A 20,429-nucleotide genomic window follows, 5' to 3' on the forward strand; every position below is an offset into this window, starting at 1 on the left:
CAGCTACCTCATTGCGCCTCTTTTTTTCTTTGCGTCATGTGCTGTTTGGGGAGGGTTTTTTGGAAGGGCCATCCTGCGTGACACTGCAGTGCCACTCCTAGATGGGCCCGGTGTTTGTGTCGGCCACTAGGGTCGCTTATCTTACTCACACAGCTACCTCATTGCGCCTCTTTTTTTCTTTGCGTCATGTGCTGTTTGGGGAGGGTTTTTTGGAAGGGCCATCCTGCGTGACACTGCAGTGCCACTCCTAGATGGGCCCGGTGTTTGTGTCGGCCACTAGGGTCGCTTATCTTACTCACACAGCTACCTCATTGCGCCTCTTTTTTTCTTTGCGTCATGTGCTGTTTGGGGAGGGTTTTTTGGAAGGGCCATCCTGCGTGACACTGCAGTGCCACTCTTAGATGGGCCCGGTGTTTGTGTCGGCCACTAGGGTCGCTTATCTTACTCACACAGCTACCTCATTGCGCCTCTTTTTTTCTTTGCGTCATGTGCTGTTTGGGGAGGGTTTTTTGGAAGGGACATCCTGCGTGACACTGCAGTGCCACTCCTAGATGGGCCCGGTGTTTGTGTCGGCCACTAGGGTCGCTTAGCTTACTCACACAGCTACCTCATTGCGCCTCTTTTTTTCTTTGCGTCATGTGCTGTTTGGGGAGGGTTTTTTGGAAGGGACATCCTGCGTGACACTGCAGTGCCACTCCTAGATGGGCCCGGTGTTTGTGTCGGCCACTAGGGTCGCTTATCTTACTCACACAGCTACCTCATTGTGCCTCTTTTTTTCTTTGCGTCATGTGCTGTTTGGGGAGGGTTTTTTGGAAGGGCCATCCTGCGTGCCACTGCAGTGCCACTCCTAGATGGGCCCGGTGTTTGTGTCGGCCACTAGGGTCGCTTATCTTACTCACACAGCTACCTCATTGCGCCTCTTTTTTTCTTTGCGTCATGTGCTGTTTGGGGAGGGTTTTTTGGAAGGGCCATCCTGCGTGACACTGCAGTGCCACTCCTAGATGGGCCAGGTGTTTGTGTCGGCCACTAGGGTCGCTTAGCTTACTCACACAGCTACCTCATTGCGCCTCTTTTTTTCTTTGCGTCATGTGCTGTTTGGGGAGGGTTTTTTGGAAGGGACATCCTGCGTGACACTGCAGTGCCACTCCTAGATGGGCCAGGTGTTTGTGTCGGCCACTAGGGTCGCTTAGCTTAGTCATCCAGCGACCTCGGTGCAAATTTTAGGACTAAAAATAATATTGTGAGGTGTGAGGTATTCAGAATAGACTGAAAATGAGTGGAAATTATGGTTTTTGAGGTTAATAATACTTTGGGATCAAAATGACCCCCAAATTCTATGATTTAAGCTGTTTTTTAGGGTTTTTTGAAAAAAACACCCGAATCCAAAACACACCCGAATCCGACAAAAAAAATTCGGTGAGGTTTTGCCAAAACGCGTTCGAACCCAAAACACGGCTGCGGAACCGAACCCAAAACCAAAACACAAAACCCGAAAAATTTCTGGTGCTCATCACTACTATCTACAGCACAGTACAGGGAGGGAGCATACACTACATACAGCACAGTACAGGGAGGGAGCACACACTACATACCGCACAGTACAGGGAGGGAGCATACACTACATACAGCACAGTACAGGGAGGGAGCACACACTACATACAGCACAGTACAGGGAGGGAGCACACACTACATACAGCACAGTACAGGGAGGGAGCATACACTACATACAGCACAGTACAGGGAGGGAGCACACACTACATACAGCACAGTACAGGGAGGGAGCACACACTACATACAGCACAGTACAGGGAGGAGGAGCACACACTACATACCGCACAGTACAGGGAGGGAGCATACACTACATACAGCACAGTACAGGGAGGGAGCATACACTACATACAGCACAGTACAGGGAGGGGGAGCACATACTACATACAGCACAGTACAGGGAGGGAGCACACACTACATACAGCACAGTACAGGGAGGGAGCATACACTACATACAGCACAGTACAGGAAGGGGGAGAACATACTACATACAGCACAAAACAGGGAAGGGGAGCACACACTACATACCGCACAGTACAGGGAGGGAGCATACACTACATACAGCACAGTACAGGGAGGAGGAGCACACACTACATACAGCACAGTACAGAGAGGGAGCACACACTACATACAGCACAGTACAGGGAGGGAGCACACACTACATACAGCACAGTACAGGGAGGGAGCACACACTACATACAGCACAGTACAGGGAGGGAGCACACACTACATACAGCACAGTACAGGGAGGGAGCATACACTACATACAGCATAGTACAGGGAGGAGGAGCACACACTGCATACAGTACAGTACACGGAGGGAGCACACACTACATACAGCACAGTACAGGGAGGGGAGCACACACTACATACAGCACAGTACAGGGAGGGAGCACACACTACATACAGCACAGTACAGGGAGGGAGCACACACTACATACAGCACAGTACAGGGAGGGGAACACACACTACATACAGCACAGTACAGGGAGGGAGCACACACTACATACAGCACAGTACAGGGAGGAGGAGCACACACTACATACAGCACAGTACAGGGAGGGAGCACACACTACATACAGCACAGTACAGGGAGGAGGAGCACACACTACATACAGCACAGTACAGGGAGGGAGCACACACTACATACAGCACAGTACAGGGAGGGAGCACACACTACATATAGGCCCTCATTCCGAGTTGTTCGCTCGCAAGTGAATTTTAGCAGATTTGCTCATGCTAAGCCGCCGCCTACTGGGAGTGAATCTTAGCATCTTAAAATTGCGAACAATGTATTCGCAATATTGCGATTACACACCTCGTAGCAGTTTCTGAGTAGCTGCAGACTTACTCGGCATCTGCGATCAGTTCAGTGCTTGTCGTTCCTGGTTTGACGTCACAAACACACCCAGCGTTCGCCCAGACACTCCCCCGTTTCTCCGGCCACTCCTGCGTTTTTTCCGGAAACGGTAGCGTTTTTCCCCACACGCCCATAAAACGGCCTGTTTCCGCCCAGTAACACCCATTTCCTGTCAATCACATTACGATCGCCAGAACGATGAAAAAGCCGTGAGTAAAAATCCTAACTACATAGCAAATTTACTTGGCGCAGTCGCAGTGCGGACATTGCGCATGCGCATTAAGCGGAAAATCGCTGCGATGCGAAGATTTTTACCGAGCGAACAACTCGGAATGAGGGCCATAGCACAGTACAGGGAGGGAGCACACACTACATACAGCACAGTACAGGGAGGAGGAGCACATACTACATACAGCACAGTATAGGGAGGGAGCACACACTACATACAGCACAGTACAGGGAGGGTGCACACACTACATACAGCACAGTACAGAGAGGGGGAGCACACACTACATACAGCACAGTACAGGGAGGGAGCACACACTACATACAGCACAGTACAGGGAGGGAGCACACACTACATACAGCACAGTACAGGGAGGGGGAGCACACACTACATACAGCACAGTACAGGGAGGGAGCACACACTACATATAGCACAGTACAGGAAGGGAGCACACACTACATACAGCACAGTACAGGAAGGGAACACACACTACATACAGCACAGTACAGGGAGGGAGCACACACTACATACAGCACAGTACAGAAAGGAAGCACACACTACATACAGCACAGTACAGGGAAGGAGCACACACTACATACAGCACAGTACAGGGAGGGAGCACACACAAGTAGTGAAACACAGACACAGGGGACAAGCGCAGCAGAATCTGTCCCAGTGGCCAATCCGCCTCTGATTACATACATACTGTAGCCACCATATTACATATATAGCCACCACATTATGACATGAATAGCACCACATTATACAAACAGCACTACGTGCATTACACGTATAGCACCACAAATACCTTACACATATATACACAAATACGTGCATTACACGTATAGCACCACATTACACGTATAGCACCACATTACATGTATAGCACTACACGTATAGCACTGCATTACACAAATAGCGCCACATAACACGAACAGCACAACATTACAGGTATAGCACCGCACTACACGTATAGCACCGAATTATACGACTAGCACCACATTACATACGTAGCCACCGCATTACATACGTAGACACCGCATTACAGACTGATAATGTCGATATTATCTTAACCATAAAGCTATACCTTATAACACACTTTTACCATGGAGCCGCTACGGCCGCTAAACTTAATATTCACTCTATATACCTTTTACGCTATTTGTGTAATGAGTCCCGTACCACGTACGGACTCTGCGTACAAACGCCGTGCTGAGGGTACAAAGTACACGCAGCGCGTACACACTCAATTGATACACTTTAAACCTTATACAGATAATCAATACAATAATGAATACACTTTAAACCTTATGCAACAATGCAGTGTGATGCTATTACACTTTAAACCTTATGCAGCAATGCAGTGCAATGATATTACACTTTACACCTTATGCAGCGCTGACGGTACAAAGTACCCGCAGCGCGTACACACCTTATTAATACACTTTTGAATCTTATACAGTTAGGCAATGTAATACACTTTAAACCCTAGCAGGGAAAAGAGGACACAACACCAATTTGTAGTTAAACACTGGGTTCCGACACCACAGAGTAATATATCTGAAAGGGGGTTAACAATACAATTCATACACTACAATACAACAGAGTAAATGGCTACAGTCAATGTACATACGTGAGATTATTCGCTTGCGCTTCCTGGTCCAGTCCTCCGTTAATCAAATAGATAACGTTTGTGAGTCTTTGTGTGTGGCCGGCCTGCAGCAGGCTTTCTTTATTCACTTCATCCAAAACATAACACAATGGATACTGTAATCCATTTGTCCATTGGACACAGGGATGGTCATTTACAGTACAGGAGAGGTCATAGGTCTGTTTGAATAGGTGGGCGATGTCTTTCTTAACTGCTCTTGTGGGTGGTCTCCTCTGGATTCCCCCCGCATACATAATATACAGTAAATACAGTTTATATCTATATTCTATTTCTGCACATAACTATCAGCAGGAACATGCGATCTTCCGCAGACCAACACCGGAATGTTTCCCTTAAAATACCCTACAGCGGGATACCAAACATCACCTTATAACCTTAGTCTGTCCCCTCTTATCCTGCAAAGGTGAATCCTTTTGTTCTGCAACCATTTAAACAGCTATAACTTTCTGTTGTGGTGTAAGGAGACTATGTGTACATTGTGCACTATTTGGATTAAATATGTAATGTGTTTTGATAGCTCTCCATGCGTTCACAAACTCCTCCGTAAATACCCATACCACGCGCAGGACCGCGGGAGCGACCATACGCAAATTACGAGTATGTGCACGCACGGGAGAACAGGTACACGCGCAGAGGCCATCTGTATGTGGTTTGTACGTGATGTGTGCACTGCAATATTTTCCGACTTTGACAGTCCACCCTTTGGCAGTCAACAATAACTGCCACTATCTAATCACTAAACAGAAAAATATCAATACAATATCTACAGACGATTGGATGATCGGGGGAGAGTGGTAGGTAGGAAATGTATGACCTAGTGGGATAGTAAAAAGCATGTATGTATGAATCCATGTCTGAGGGGCATGTATCATCGTGCCGTATATATTCTAGATAAGCTTCGAGGTATTGCGAAGTATACATTAAATCCTTCTTATCCCGTATTAAGGGTCTGTAAGTGGGCCAACAAACACTACCGAGCTCTTTTCGGCTTCTTGTTCCAACAAATGGGGTGCACATTTAGTTGATGATACATGGAGGGGGAACATATGTGAGTGCTAGTATATGTGGATATCACCTGTCGACTATGTGTGTCATTAACTGAAGGTTGTAGAGATGAAGATAAGACACATATCTAAAATACATTCACATAACATTTTTCTAAACATTCTAGGGTATGGTCGATGTCTTTTCCGGATGGGTGGATCTGGGCAGAGGGGGAGACAAAGGAAAAACGGGTGAAAAAAACAGGCCATGGAATTCATTTGCAATCCTTATCACAACACTGTCTTTATGGATGGGTCGTAAATTAAATCTGCTGCTGTAACAGCGTCCCTGCTCCTTATACTCATCAAATTTGTGCCGTGCTTGCGCCGCGTTAGAATTCGAACACACCTAAATATCAAGCCAATAATTATGACAACTCCCAGGATACAAAGGAGAAACTTCCCTACACTCATAATAACATTTTAAGCTCACTCTCCTAAACCTGAGAACCAATTGCGTGGGTTCAACCATGAGACCCAGCCGGTCAGTTCATTACTCACAGCAGTCAGGGTAAGGTTGTGTCTCCTTCGGAACTCCCACTTCAACTGCAAGATATAGTCCATCTTTTGATCGATGATCTCGGTTGGGTCATCAGTGCTGTTTGTAATATACGTGCAGCACTTCACACCATATTGAGTTGCCAAAGTGACACAGTACCCACCCGTCACGGCTGTGATATAATTGAGGACCATCCTGTGCTGGATCAGTTCCATCTTGTAAGCTTGTAACTCCCTTCCTGTATACCTGAAGGTGTCGTCATACATCTCAGTGATATTATCTATCAAGTTCGCTAGCGCATGGATATACCTATAATTTATAATTCCTCTGGCAGTACGGGTGATGTCTAATGCGAGAAGGAATTGAATCCCGGTGGATTCGTGGATCAAATCAGAGGCTACGTGCTCTGTTCTTTGTATGAGGTGTCTCTTAACGATGTGTTCATAGTGAGTATGAGTATAAGGAGCCTGAGCACTGCGGTGAACATCTTTCATCTTATCATGGGTTATGGTCATGACCTCTGGCAACACTCTCCCAACATAACACAATCCCTCTGAGTTCGGGGCAGGCCACTTATACGCCTTCCTCCCACATATGAAATAGGCATCATCTGGGAGAACATAGGGGACAAAATATGACATTACCATATTACAAGCTTTCCAAGTAAAAAATCCCATCCCTAGTTCTCCCATCTGCTCAGTACAAGTATCGGGCAGGATGATATGAGCACAGTACCCTGGTGATACTTCTCCAACCCACATGGTCTTGCTTCCTCGAGTATACCTATACCGGAAATACCTTCCACTGTTGGCTATTTGGCGTACAAGTTGCGAGTCTATGGGTATCTTATCAGCTCTGTGTGAAAAGGTCATTGTCTGGTTATTCCAGGTCACTTCCCAATTTCCCGGTTTTCGGTAATTGGAAATGTTAAAACACACTAAGGATCTATCTACATGATATTGGTGGAGCTTCAAGCTAGGGGGCCTAGAAATATTAAATTTCTTGTCCACCGGTCTCCCACCTCGTAATTCGAGTACCTCATCTATTGCTAAAGGATATGGTACTAATCCTGACTTGCTCTGACCTTGAGGTACTTGTGAGCACACCCAGCATTCTGTCTGGTTTAAGACCTTACCCACTAGTGAGTGGTAATCACTCAATGGATGACGGTCTATGTTGATATTAAGGCTGGACTGACACCTTCGGATGCACCCATCCTCGACTATGTTCTCACAATTTCTACAAATGCAATTTTCCTCAGACAATAACCCTTCACAGTGCCTCCGAGCTCCCTGACTACCAGAGCGCTTTCTGATACTCGCCTTTGCTCGAGTGATGTGTTGCTCTTGTGATTCTACAAGTCCATCCGTGCCATCAGAACCCATTCCAGATCCCTTCTCGACCTCTCTGGGACCCTCACCGAAACAGACTGTCCTGGTCAACATCAGGATTAACAGGAAAACCCGGAACGCAGTCTCTTGGGGTAAGTCCATCTTGTTAAGGGAAGAGAAGGGAAACAAGAAGGGGGAGACAGAGAAGGAGGGTAGTGGGAGATGGAGAAAGAAAAAAAAACTGGTGCGACAACCGCCTCTGGTCTTGTTGTTCTCTGCGCTCAGGTGCCATCTCAACCTTCCCGGAACAGACACTCCAGTGATACGATGTTCTCTACACTCTGCTCTTTGTCACGAGTTCTCTCCAGGTCAGCGACCTTTCTGTAGGGAACATAAATCTTGCATTTCAATGTGTTTAACTGTTGTGTATTATCAGTTGTGTGAAGTAAACCATCTGTGGAAAGTGAAAAGAGAGGGGAAATAAAAAAGAAAATTTGTCAGATTTATGTTCACCATCAGGCTGTCACACCATCATGTATATCGGTATCTATGCACAGTCTCCCTTCACCAGTATTCCCATTCTCCACCCTTTGTGCATGACCAGGCACACTGATACTGGTGTCCCTATGCTGGTGAGATATACTGGGTTTGGGCAGAACTCTGAAAAGACCGAGTAGGCATTGTCACACGCCAGAGGCGGCGTTCACCGCGCTTACCCCTGCGTGCCTGCTGGTCTGTGTTGCGGCCTTCGGTGGGCCACGGGCTACGCCGTCTGCCTGGCGCGGCTCCCGGCGGTTCTCCAGGGCAGGGGCGCCGCCATGACACCCGGCATCACGTGAGCGGGGAGCAGGTGACATCATCAGACTGTTCCGCCAATCCAGCGGTGGCGGGAGATTCAAAGTCAGACGCCGGACAGAGCCTCGGCGCCTGAGTATCGTCTTTCCCTTGAGGTGGATGCCAGCGCTCTTGTTCCCGGCAAGAATCTCTGAAGCTGTACTCCAGTGTCTCCGGCATTTCCAGGTGCCAGTTCGCTGCATTGGTTCCAGCGTTCCCAGCGGCTGGTGTGTCTCTCTGCGGTCCTGTCACCAGTGCTCCTAGGAATCAGCGTCTTAAACCACTGCACTTTAGCTCTTCAAATCATCAGCGTCACAGTCACCGTTCACAAGTTCTACAAAGCATCAGCATCACAGTCATCGTTCACAAGTTCTACAAAGCATCAGCGTCACAGTCACCGTTCACAAGTTCTACAAATCATCAGCGTCACAGTCACCGTTCACAAGTACTACAAATCATCAGCGTCACAGTCACCGTTCACAAGTTCTACAAATCATCAGCGTCACAGTCATCGTTCACAAGCTCTACGAATCATCAGCGTCTTAAACCACTGCACTTAAGTTCTTCAAGTCATCAGCGTCTCAGTCACCGTTCTCAAGTTCTACACATCATCAGCGTCTTAAACCACTGCACATCAGTTCTTCAAATCATCAGCGTCTCAGTCACCATTCTCAAGTTCTACAAATCATCAGCGTCTTAAACCACTGCACTTAAGTTCTTCAAATCACCAGCGTCTTAATCTCCGTTCACAAGTTCTTTAAGTCATCTGTGCCTTTAACCACCGTTCACAAGTTTCCCAACTCATCAGTTTCTTTTCACAAATTTCTTCAGTCACCAGTATCTCTGACATTGCTCACAAACCCTTCAATGGTTCTGGACATTCCCTCATAAGTTCCCTTTATCTTCTATATATTAGCCCAGTTCTGTGACTTTGTGACTCATTTGCTAACGCTGGGCGGAGTCACAATGCTGGGCGGAGTCAGAGTCACAGATCTGGGCTAATAAGGAGGCATCTAGGTATGACCCCAGTCGTGTGATTGGCGGAGTGTCTGAAGAGGGGTTGTGATCCCTCGGAGCTGTTTGCCAATCACCTGTCGGTGGGGAGTGGCGGCAGTCAACTTGGCACTGTGTGATTGACTGAAGGAGGAGGACGGGTAACGGGCCGCAGCTGTCTGACGTGGCGGCAGCCGGTGAGTCTGAGGCGGCGGCAGCAGAGGATGGATCCGCCCGGGGAGGATGTGAGCGGGCAGCCGAGAGATGCGAGCGGGGAGTGGGCGCAGTCTGAGGCGGCAGCAGCAGATGGACGGATCTGCCCAGGGAGGATGAGAGCGGGGAGCCGAGAGATGCGAGCGGGGAGCCGGCGCAGTCTGAGGCGGCAGCAGCAGAGCACGGATCCGCCCAGGGAGGATGAGAGCGGGGAGCTGAGAGATGAGAGCGGGGAGCCGGCGCCGAAGCATGGAGACACAGAGACAAGCAAGTGACCCGCAGTACACAGCGGCTGCAGCACCTCCTCCCCTCCCCGGCCCACACTCTGTGTATATACCTGCTCTATGTACTCCCTCCATACACACATACATACCTGCTGTACACACATCTACACCCCCACACACATACCTGTCTACCCTATGTACCCCCTCCATACACACATATATCTGCTGTACACTCATACCTACCAATGCCTGCCAGACCCTCTCCCCCATCCACGGCACCCCTACACCCGCCCCTCCCCCACCTGCGGCACCTCCGGACCCCCTACCCCACCCACGAAACCGCCCCTTCCCCACCCGCAGTGCCTCCGGAACCCCTGCCCCATCTGCGACAGCTGCACCTGCCCCTCTCCTAACCGCAGAACATCTGGACCGCTCCCCCATCTGCGGCCCCCTCTACATCGCAAGGGGCTTCGCCCCCTTCACCATCTGATGCCCTTTCGTCGTGCAATTGTAATTCTCTATATAATACAAATATTGAATGCCGAAAAGGCGTTCAGGGGTTAAGGGGGCGTAGCCCCTTGCGACGGTGTGAAGAGCGCCCGTAGGGCGCGATGAATCACCTAGTGCTATATGACTTTGAGTTGTTTTTTCCCTGCAATAAAGCTCTTCAATATTTCACCAAACCTTACTGTCAGAGTCCTGTATGAGGAAATCCTATATCAGATCTCCCCTGTTCCGGCCCAGTTGTGGTTCCTCTTCCCAGCCATCAGAAGAATCCCCGAGTTCACAACACACTCAATCAAGGTCAGTGACAGTATACTCAGGCCCCATGGACCCGGGGAATCGGAACCCAGAGGCAAGTACCATGCAGGACCTGGTTTTCCGAGTACAGAGTCAGGAAGCAGCACAGAATCAGGTGATGCATTATCTCCAGGAATTATCTGGCCGGCTGGATCAAATCCAGACTTCTCTGGCTTCAGTGGTTTCAGCTCCAGTTCCAGTATCCGCCCCAGTGGTTGTCTCTAGCAATGTTCCGTCTTCGTCTGGAACCAGGTCACGCCTTCAGCTTCCTGCTCCTCCTCGTTATAACGGGAATCCAAAGAATTGCCGTGGTTTCCTCAATCAGTGTGAGGTACATTTCGAACTCCTTTCACATAACTTTCCTACTGATCGGTCTAAAGTGGCATACATTATCTCTTTGCTTGAGGGTTCAGCGTTGGAGTGGGTGTCACCGTTATGGGAGCGATCAGATCCGTTGGTTTCTAGTTATACCAACTTTATCACGCCATTCCGAAGGATCTTTGACGAGCCCGGCAGGACGACCACTGCCTCTGCTGACTTGCTCCGTGTTCGACAAGGCTCTCGTTCAGTGGGACAGTATGTGATTCATTTTCAAACCATAGCTTCAGAACTGTGCTGGAATAATGATGCCCTTCGGGCTGCTTTTTGGAATGGACTCTCGGATCGTTTAAAGGACGAGTTGATCACTAGAGATTTGCCAGATTCCTTGGAACAGTTGATCTCACTCTGTGTAAAGGTGGATCTTCGCATGCAGGAACGAGGTGGTGAACGTAGTCGGTCAGATCGGTCAAGATTCCGATCTCTTCCATCTAAGCAAACAGTTAGTCCAAGTCCAGACGAACCCATGCAGATTAATCGGTTTCGGCTGTCTCCAGAGGAACGTCAGCGTCGTCGTGAGGGTAGACTCTGCCTCTACTGTGGAGCTGCGGATCATTTTCTCAAGTTTTGCAAGTCTCGCCCGGGAAACGGGCAGTCCTAGCTTGTTCTGGAGAAGTCGAGCTAGGGGTTTCTTCTCAATCTTCTCCGGCAGTGGACTGTTTACTCTCCGTGTCTCTGTTCTCTGAGTCTGTAGTCAAAACCGTTAAGGCACTGTTGGACTCAGGGGCTGCGGGGAATTTTATTTCCCTTTCCTGTGCCCATAATCTGGGTTTACGGTTACGGTCGGTCGAACGACCTATTACGTTGACTGCTATTAACGGTACCCAAATTTCTAATGGTCTGATTTCAAGTTGTACAATGCCAATCAAGCTGCAAGTGGGAGCTCTGCATCAAGAACATCTGGAGTTCCTTGTGATTCGGGAGATGCCTCACGATCTCGTTCTTGGTCTTCCTTGGCTCAAGCTTCACAACCCTCACGTCGACTGGGGGTCGACACAAATAATTTCTTGGAGTCCATTTTGTCACTCAAATTGTCTCACTCCTGTCTACCCGCTCCGTGTATCTTCCAAGTCGGATGAAGGGCTTATTCCAGAGACTTATCGGAAGTTTTCAGATGTGTTCTCAGAACAGGCGGCCGATCAGTTACCACCGCATAGACCCTGGGACTGTCCTATTGAGCTCATTCCGGGGAAAATGCCACCTCGGGGGCGCACTTATCCTTTATCTGTACCCGAGACTCAAGCTATGTCAGAATATATCAAATCTAATCTGCAGAAAGGATTAATCCGCCCCAGGTTTCTTTTTTGGTGAAGAAAAAGGACGGAGGCCTGAGGCCATGTATCGACTATCGTGGTCTAAACGATGTCACCATTAAGAATAAGTATCCTTTGCCGCTCATCACTGAGCTTTTTGATAGAGTTCGGAGCCCGAGTCTTCACCAAGCTCGATTTAAGGGGAGTTTATAATTTGATACGTATCTGGCAGGGGGACGAATGGAAGACGGCCTTCAATACTAGGGACGGGCATTATGAGTATATGGTAATGCCGTTCGGCCTCAGCAACGCCCCCGCCATCTTCCAGGGGTTCATTAATGAAATCTTTCGGGATATGTTATACCTGAATGTAGTGGTATATTTGGATGACATTCTGATATTTTCTAAGAATCTCACTGAGCACAGAGTACAGAGTACAGGTTAAAGAGGTACTTCTTCGATTGCGAGAGAATCATCTATACGGCAAGATTTCCAAGTGTACCTTTGAGGTCCCTTCTATTCCATTTCTGGGTTACATCATTTCGGGCACAGAGCTTCGTATGGATCCGGAGAAACTCTCTGCCATTCGGGACTGGACTCGGCCTCTTTCCTTGAAAGCGGTGCAACGATTTCTGGGGTTTGCAAATTACTACCGTAAATTCATAAGGGGTTTCTCTACCATTGTGGCGCCTATTACTGCCCTAACCAAGCCATTGGTTCTCTGAAGCTGTAGCAGCGTTCGCTCAGTTGAAGGCAGCCTTTATGACCGCTCTGGTACTTCAGCAACCAGACTTTGTAAAACCATTCTTTTTGGAGGTTGATGCTTCTACGGTAGGCATTGGTGCCGTGCTTTCGCAGTATGCTCCAGATGGGAAGTTACATCCATGTGGTTTCCATTCTCGCAAGTTCTCTCCAGCTGAACGAAACTACACCATTGGAGACAAAGAGCTTGTGGCAATAAAATCTGCCTTGGAAGAGTGGAGATATCTTTTGGAAGGTGCTAAACACCTAATTACGATTTTCACTGATCACAAGAATTTGCTGTATCTCAAGACGGCCCAGTGCTTGAATCCCTGTCAAGCTAGATGGGCGCTCTTCTTTGCCCGATTTTCATTTGTCATTAAGTACCGGGATGGAACTTTCAACACCAAGGCTGATGCCCTATCCCGTTCCCTAATGGCTTCGGATGAGGAGAATTCCGTGGAAAAGGCTTTGATTCTCAGTCCAGTTTCTATTTCAGCGGCTCCCACCGCGTTGGGCCCTCCTCCTGGAAGAATGTCTGTGCCAGCTAAATTTCGACCAAGATTGTTGCAGTGGGCTCACATTTCCAAGTTTTCCGGTCATCCTGGAGTACAAAAGATGTGGGAATTCCTGCGTAGCTCTTACTGGTGGGACACTATGAAGAAGGATGTACAAGATTATGTCAACTCGTGTCCTCAATGTGCTCAGCACAAAATTCTTCGTCTGCCTCCTGCGGGATTGCTGCATCCATTGTCCATTCCTAAGAAGCCTTAGACCCATATCTCTATGGACTTTGTTACTGAATTGCCCCTCTCCAAGGGTCATAACACCGTCTGGGTAATTATTGACCGTTTCTCTAAGATGGCACATTTTGTTCCGTTGACCGGGTTACCATCAGCTTCTAAGTTGGCTTTGTTATTTATCCGGGAACACTTCCGCCTGCACGGGTTACCTCTGGAAATAGTATCTGACCGGGGGGTACAGTTTACTGCAAGATTCTGGAGAGCCCTCTGTACGGCCTTACAAATAAAACTCAAGTTTTCATCTGCTTACCATCCACAAACCAATGGGCAAACTGAATGCGTCAATCAAGATTTAGAGACTTTTCTCCGTGTTTTTCTCTCCCCCTCGCAAGATAATTGGGTGGAGCTGTTGCCTTGGGCCGAGTTTGCCCATAATCATCTATACCACTCTTCGACTGGTAAGTCTCCATTTTTTATTAATTATGGATTTCATCCCCAAGTTCCAGAGTTACCCATTTGCCCTCCGGAAGAAGTTCCTGCTGCAGCCTCTACTCTCTGGCACTTCAGTCAAATCTGGAGTCGAGTTCATGCTAACCTCAAGAGAGTCTCCGGCCGCTATAAGTTCTTTGCGGATAGGAAGCGACGGGAAGCTCCTCAATACAAGGTTGGTGACAGGGTATGGCTCTCTACCCGCAATCTCCGTTTAAAGGTGCCCACTATGAAGTTCGCTCCGAGGTTCATTGGTCCTTATCCCGTGTTACAAGTCCTGAATCCGGTTGTTTGCAAATTGGGATTGCCTTCCCATCTCCGGATACCGAATTCCTTTCATGTCTCCCTCCTTCGCCCTCTTGTTTTGAACCGGTTTCATTCCAAGTCTCCAAGGCCAACCTCTGCAGAGGCTGAAGATGGTACGGACTTTGAAATCAAAGCTATTCTTGACTCTTGCTATCTTCACAAGAATCTACAGTATTTGGTGGAATGGAAAGGTTTTGGCCCCGAGGAAAGGAGCTGGGTTAACACTACTGAAGTTACGGCTCCCCAACTGGTGCGGATCTTCCATTCCAGACATCCAACAAAACCTGGAAATTGTCCAGGGGCCACTCCTGGAGGAGGGGGTACTGTCACACGCCAGAGGCGGCGTTCGCCGCGCTTACCCCTGCGTGCCTGCTGGTCTGTGTTGCGGCCTCTGCCTTCGGTGGGCCACGGGCTCCGGCATCTGGCTGGCACGGCTCCCGGCGGTTCTCCAGGGCAGGGGCGCCGCCATGACACCCGGCATCACGTGAGCGGGGAGCAGGTGACGTCATCAGACTGTTCCGCCAATCCAGCGGTGGCGGGAGATTCAAAGTCAGACACCGGACAGAGCCTCGGTGCCCGAGTATCGTCTTTCCCTTGAGGTGGATGCCAGTGCTCTTGTTCCTGGCAAGAATCTCTGAAGTTGTACTCCAGTGTCTCCGGCATTTCCAGGTGCCAATTCGCTGCATTGGTTCCAGCGTTCCCAGCGGCTGGTGTGTCTCTCTGCGGTCCTGTCACCAGTGCTCCTAGGAATCAGCATCTTAAACCACTGCACTTTAGCTCTTCAAATCATCAGCGTCACAGTCACCGTTCACAAGCTCTACAAAGCATCAGCGTCACAGTCATCGTTCATAAGTTCTACAAAGCATCAGCGTCACAGTCACCGTTCACCAGTTCTACAAAGCATCAGCGTCACAGTCACCGTTCACAAGTTCTACAAATCATCAGCGTCACAGTCACCGTACACAAGTTCTACAAATCATCAGCGTCACAGTCATCGTTCACAAGTTCTACAAATCATCAGCGTCACTGTCACCGTTCACAAGCTCTACGAATCATCAGCGTCTTAAACCACTGCACTTAAGTTCTTCAAGTCATCAGCGTCTCAGTCACCGTTCTCAAGTTCTACACATCATCAGCGTCTTAAACCACTGCACTTAGGGGGTCATTCCGAGTTGTTCGCTCAGTAAATTTCTTCGCATCGCAGCGATTTTCCGCTTAGTGCGCATGCGCAATGTCCGCAGTGCGACTGCGCCAAGTAAATTTGCTATGCAGTTAGGAATTTTACTCACGGTTTTTTCTTCGTTCTGGTGATCGTAATGTGATTGACAGGAAGTGGGTGTTTCTGGGCGGAAACTGGCCGTTTTATGGGTGTGTGTGAAAAAACGCTACCGTTTCTGGGAAAAACGCGGGAGTGGCTGAAGAAACGGAGGAGTGTCTGGGCTAACGCTGGGTGTGTTTGTGACGTCAAACCAGGAACGACAAGCACTGAACTGATCGCAGATGCCGAGTAAGGTTGAAGCTACTCAGAAACTGCTAAGAGGTGTGTAATCGCAATTTTGATAATCTTTCGTTCGCAATTTTACTATGCAAAGATTCACTCCCAGTAGGCGGCGGCTTAGTGTGTGTAAAGCTGCTAAAAGCAGCTTGCGAGCGAACAACTCGGAATGAGGGCCTTAAGTTCTTCAAATCACCAGCGTCTTAATCTCCGTTCACAAGTTCTTTAAGTCATCTGTGCCTTTAACCACCGTTCACAAGTTTCCCAACTCATCAGTTTCTTTTCACAAATTTCTTCAGTCACCAGTATCTCTGACATTGCTCACAAACCCTTCAATGGTTCTGGACATTCCCTCATAAGTTCCCTTTATGCTATATGACTTTGAGTTGTTTTTTCCCTGCAATAAAGCTATTCAATATTTCACCAAACCTTACTGTCAGAGTCCTGTATGAGGAAATCCTATATCAGATCTCCCCTGTTCCGGCCCAGTTGTGGTTCCTCTTCCCAGCCATCGGAAGAATCCCCGAGTTCACAACACACTCAATCAAGGTCAGTGACAGGCATGTGACGTTTGAACTGTAATCCTGTCGGTGAACGTAAGAGGATGAAGAGGAAACTTTGAAAACCAATCACATAGAGTTTAGTAACAGGTAAGCTTGTAAAGGCAAAGAAGATTTTTTACAAAGTTTGACATCTGGATTGGGCACTACGGGGAATGATTCCCTAATCGGTCTGTTCCCCTTAAAAAAAATTCTATATGTGTTATATCTCTACTGGGACTATCCCAGCCATCAATCCAGTGTCTTGTCCATTCTAAGTTCATAGGGAACCCGGTATCCTTGAGATAATTTCCTCTACCTGTGATGGACATGCATCTAAAACAGTGAAATGCAATATTAGTCTTTGTGGGGGGTTTTTTTAACACATTTTGTCTTGTGCTTCCTGGGTGGGAGCACTATATGTATACCATCTCTAACAAAACTCCTGTTAAGTTACTTAGAGGTCACTTCTGCTAGAGAGAGAAGCCGAAGTTTAGAGGCCTCCTCCTAATCCCAGTAAGTTCTGTCAAAAGGGTAAAGTTGCATTTATTTTGTTCTTCCCATTAACCGAATCTGTGTTTTATATATGGCTCGTGATTCCTTAATATATGTCCCTTGATCCCGTCTATGTGTTTAATAATGTGGCTTGTTTATTCTGTCTAGGTGTCTATATTGGCTATGTGCTGTATTACTCTTACAATCTCTAGCAAAATGTCCTTTATTTTTACAAATGTAACATATTCTCGGTCTTTTGTTACTACTAGGGTTTTGGGGTTTGGGCTGATGAGACTTTGGTGTAAGAGCCTGCATACTTTCAATCCTCAGCCTCTCCTCTTGCAGTTTTCTACGCCTAGCAATATTCCTATGGTGTTTAATTGCGCACTCTCTAAGGCAAGCTACTGTGACCCCTCTCCAACCAGGCAAAGAGGTTTGTACTCTGTCCCTCACTGTCTGATCGAGTCCGTCCATCAGCACAGCGACAGCCACTTCTCTGAGTATCACGTTGCGCTAACTATTGCACCCACGAACGCGCGGTCCAATCGCACAGCGTATAGGTAATTGTTACTTATCCGCCGTACGACCAATGGAATCGATTTTTCAGGCTGCGAAACCTCAGCCGGAGCGTATCAAAAACAAGCCTATATGGGTAAACCTCGCTAACCCCCTGGGCTGCGGTACTCTAAACCTCGCTGACCTCTTGGGCCGCGGTACTCTAAACCTCGCTGACCTTCTGGTCTGCGGTACTCTGCTACCTTGCTCCTTTGTACTTCAATCTATTAGTGATGAGCGGGTTCGGTTCCTCAGAATCCGAACCCGCCCGAACTTCACCTTTTTTTTTACACGGGTCCGAGCGACTCGGATCCTCCCGCCTTGCTCGGTTAACCCGAGCGCGCCCGAACGTCATCATCCCGCTGTCGGATTCTCGCGAGACTCGGATTCTATATAAGGAACCGCGCGTCGCCGCCATTTTTCACACGTGCATTGAGATTGATAGGGAGAGGACGTGGCTGGCGTCCTCTCCGTTGTATTAGAAAAAAAAAAACTGAGTGACTTAGTTTTAATTGTGGGGAGGATTGGGGACAGGGAGCAGCTGTTAGGGAGTACAGTGCAGGGTTTTGAGTTTAATCCGTTGTTTCTCTGCCTGAAAAAAAACGCTCCACCATATCTGTGCTCACTCAGTGTGCTGCACTGCTGCATGATATATCTGTGCTGAGTGCACTGCTCACACTGCCTAATTGTGGGGACTGGGGAGCAGTTATAGCAGGAGTACAGTGCACAGGTTTGCTGACAGTGACCACCAGTCCAGTATACGTTTGTCTGCCTGAAAAACACTGTGGTGTTTTTTTTTTTCTTTCTTCATGCTAGTTTGTTTATCAGTCTGCTGACAGTGTCCACCAGGTCCGTTATACAGTATACTATATATATAATTAAGCACTAAGCAGCAGTACGGTAGGCCACGGCTGTACCTACCTCTGTGTCGTCACTCGTCGTCCATAAGTATAAGTAATACTATACTATCCATCCATCTACATTGTATACCTGTGGTGTTTTTTTTTTTCTTTCTTCATACTAGTTTAGCAGTCTGCTGACACTGTCCACCAGGTCCGTTATACAGTATAATATCATATATATAAGCACTAAGCAGCAGTACGGTAGGCCACGGCTGTACCTACCTCTGTGTCGTCACTCGTCGTCCATAAGTATAAGTAATACTATACTATCCATCCATCTACATTGTATACCTGTGGTGTTTTTTTTTTCTTTCTTCATACTAGTTTAGCAGTCTGCTGACACTGTCCACAGGTCCGTTATACAGTATATTATATATATAAGCACTAAGCAGCAGTACGGTAGGCCACGGCTGTACCTACCTCTGTGTCGTCAGTGCACTCGTCGTCCATAAGTATAAGTAATACTATACTATCCATCCATCTACATTGTATACCTGTGGTGTTTTTTTTTCTTTCTTCATACTAGTTTGTTTAACAGTCTGCTGACAGTGTCCACCAGGTCCGTTATACAGTATATCATATATATAAGCACTAAGCAGCAGTACGGTAGGCCACGGCTGTACCTACCTCTGTGTCGTCACTTGTCGTCCATAAGTATAAGTAATACTATACTATCCATCTACATTGTATACCTGTGGTGGCTTTTAGTTGTGCGCAAAATATGGAGAACAAAAATGTGGAGGTTAAAAAAATAGGGAAAGATCAAGATCCACTTCCACCTCGTGCTGAAGCTGCTGCCACTAGTCATGGCCGAGACGATGAAATGCCATCAACGTCGTCTGCCAAGGCCGATGCCCAATGTCATAGTACAGAGCATGTAAAATCCAAAACACAAAAGATCAGTAAAAAAATGACCCAAAAATCAAAATTAAAAGCGTCTGAGGAGAAGCATAAACTTGCCAATATGCCATTTACGACACGGAGCGGCAAGGAACGGCTGAGGCCCTGGCCTATGTTCATGGCTAGTGGTTCAGCTTCACATGAGGATGGAAGCACTCATCCTCTCGCTAGAAAAAAGAAAAGACTTGTGCGAAATCACAAATCCCAAAGGAGAGTCCAATTGTGTCGGTTGCGATGCCTGACCTTCCCAACACTGGACGGGAAGAGCCTGCGCCTTCCACCATTTGCACGCCCCCTGCAAGTGTTGAAAGGAGCACCCGCAGTCCAGTTCCTGATAGTGAAATTGAAGATGTCAGTGTTGAAGTACACCAGGATGAGGATATGGGTGTTGCTGGCGCTGGGGAGGAAATTGACAAGGAGGATTCTGATGGTGAGGTGGTTTGTTTAAGTCAGGCACCCGGGGAGACACCTGTTGTCCGTGGGAGGAATATGGCCATTGACATGCCTGGTGAAAATACCAAAAAAAACAGCTCTTCAGTGTGGAAGTATTTCAACAGAAATGCGGACAACAGGTGTCAAGCCGTGTGTTGCCTTTGTCAAGCTGTAATAAGTAGGGGTAAGGACGTTAACCACCTCGGAACATCCTCCCTTATACGTCACCTGCAGCGCATTCATAATAAGTCAGTGACAAGTTCAAAAACTTTGGGCGACAGCGGAAGCAGTCCACTGACCAGTAAATCCCTTCCTCTTGTAACCAAGCTCGCGCAAACCACACCACCAACTCCCTCAGTGTCAATTTCCTCCTTACCCAGGAAAGCCAATAGTCCTGCAGGCCATGTCACTGGCAAGTCTGACGAGTCCTCTCCTGCCTGGGATTCCTCCGATGCAT

Source organism: Pseudophryne corroboree, chromosome 4 (assembly GCF_028390025.1).
Source record: "Pseudophryne corroboree isolate aPseCor3 chromosome 4, aPseCor3.hap2, whole genome shotgun sequence".
NCBI classification, from domain to species: domain Eukaryota; kingdom Metazoa; phylum Chordata; class Amphibia; order Anura; family Myobatrachidae; genus Pseudophryne; species Pseudophryne corroboree.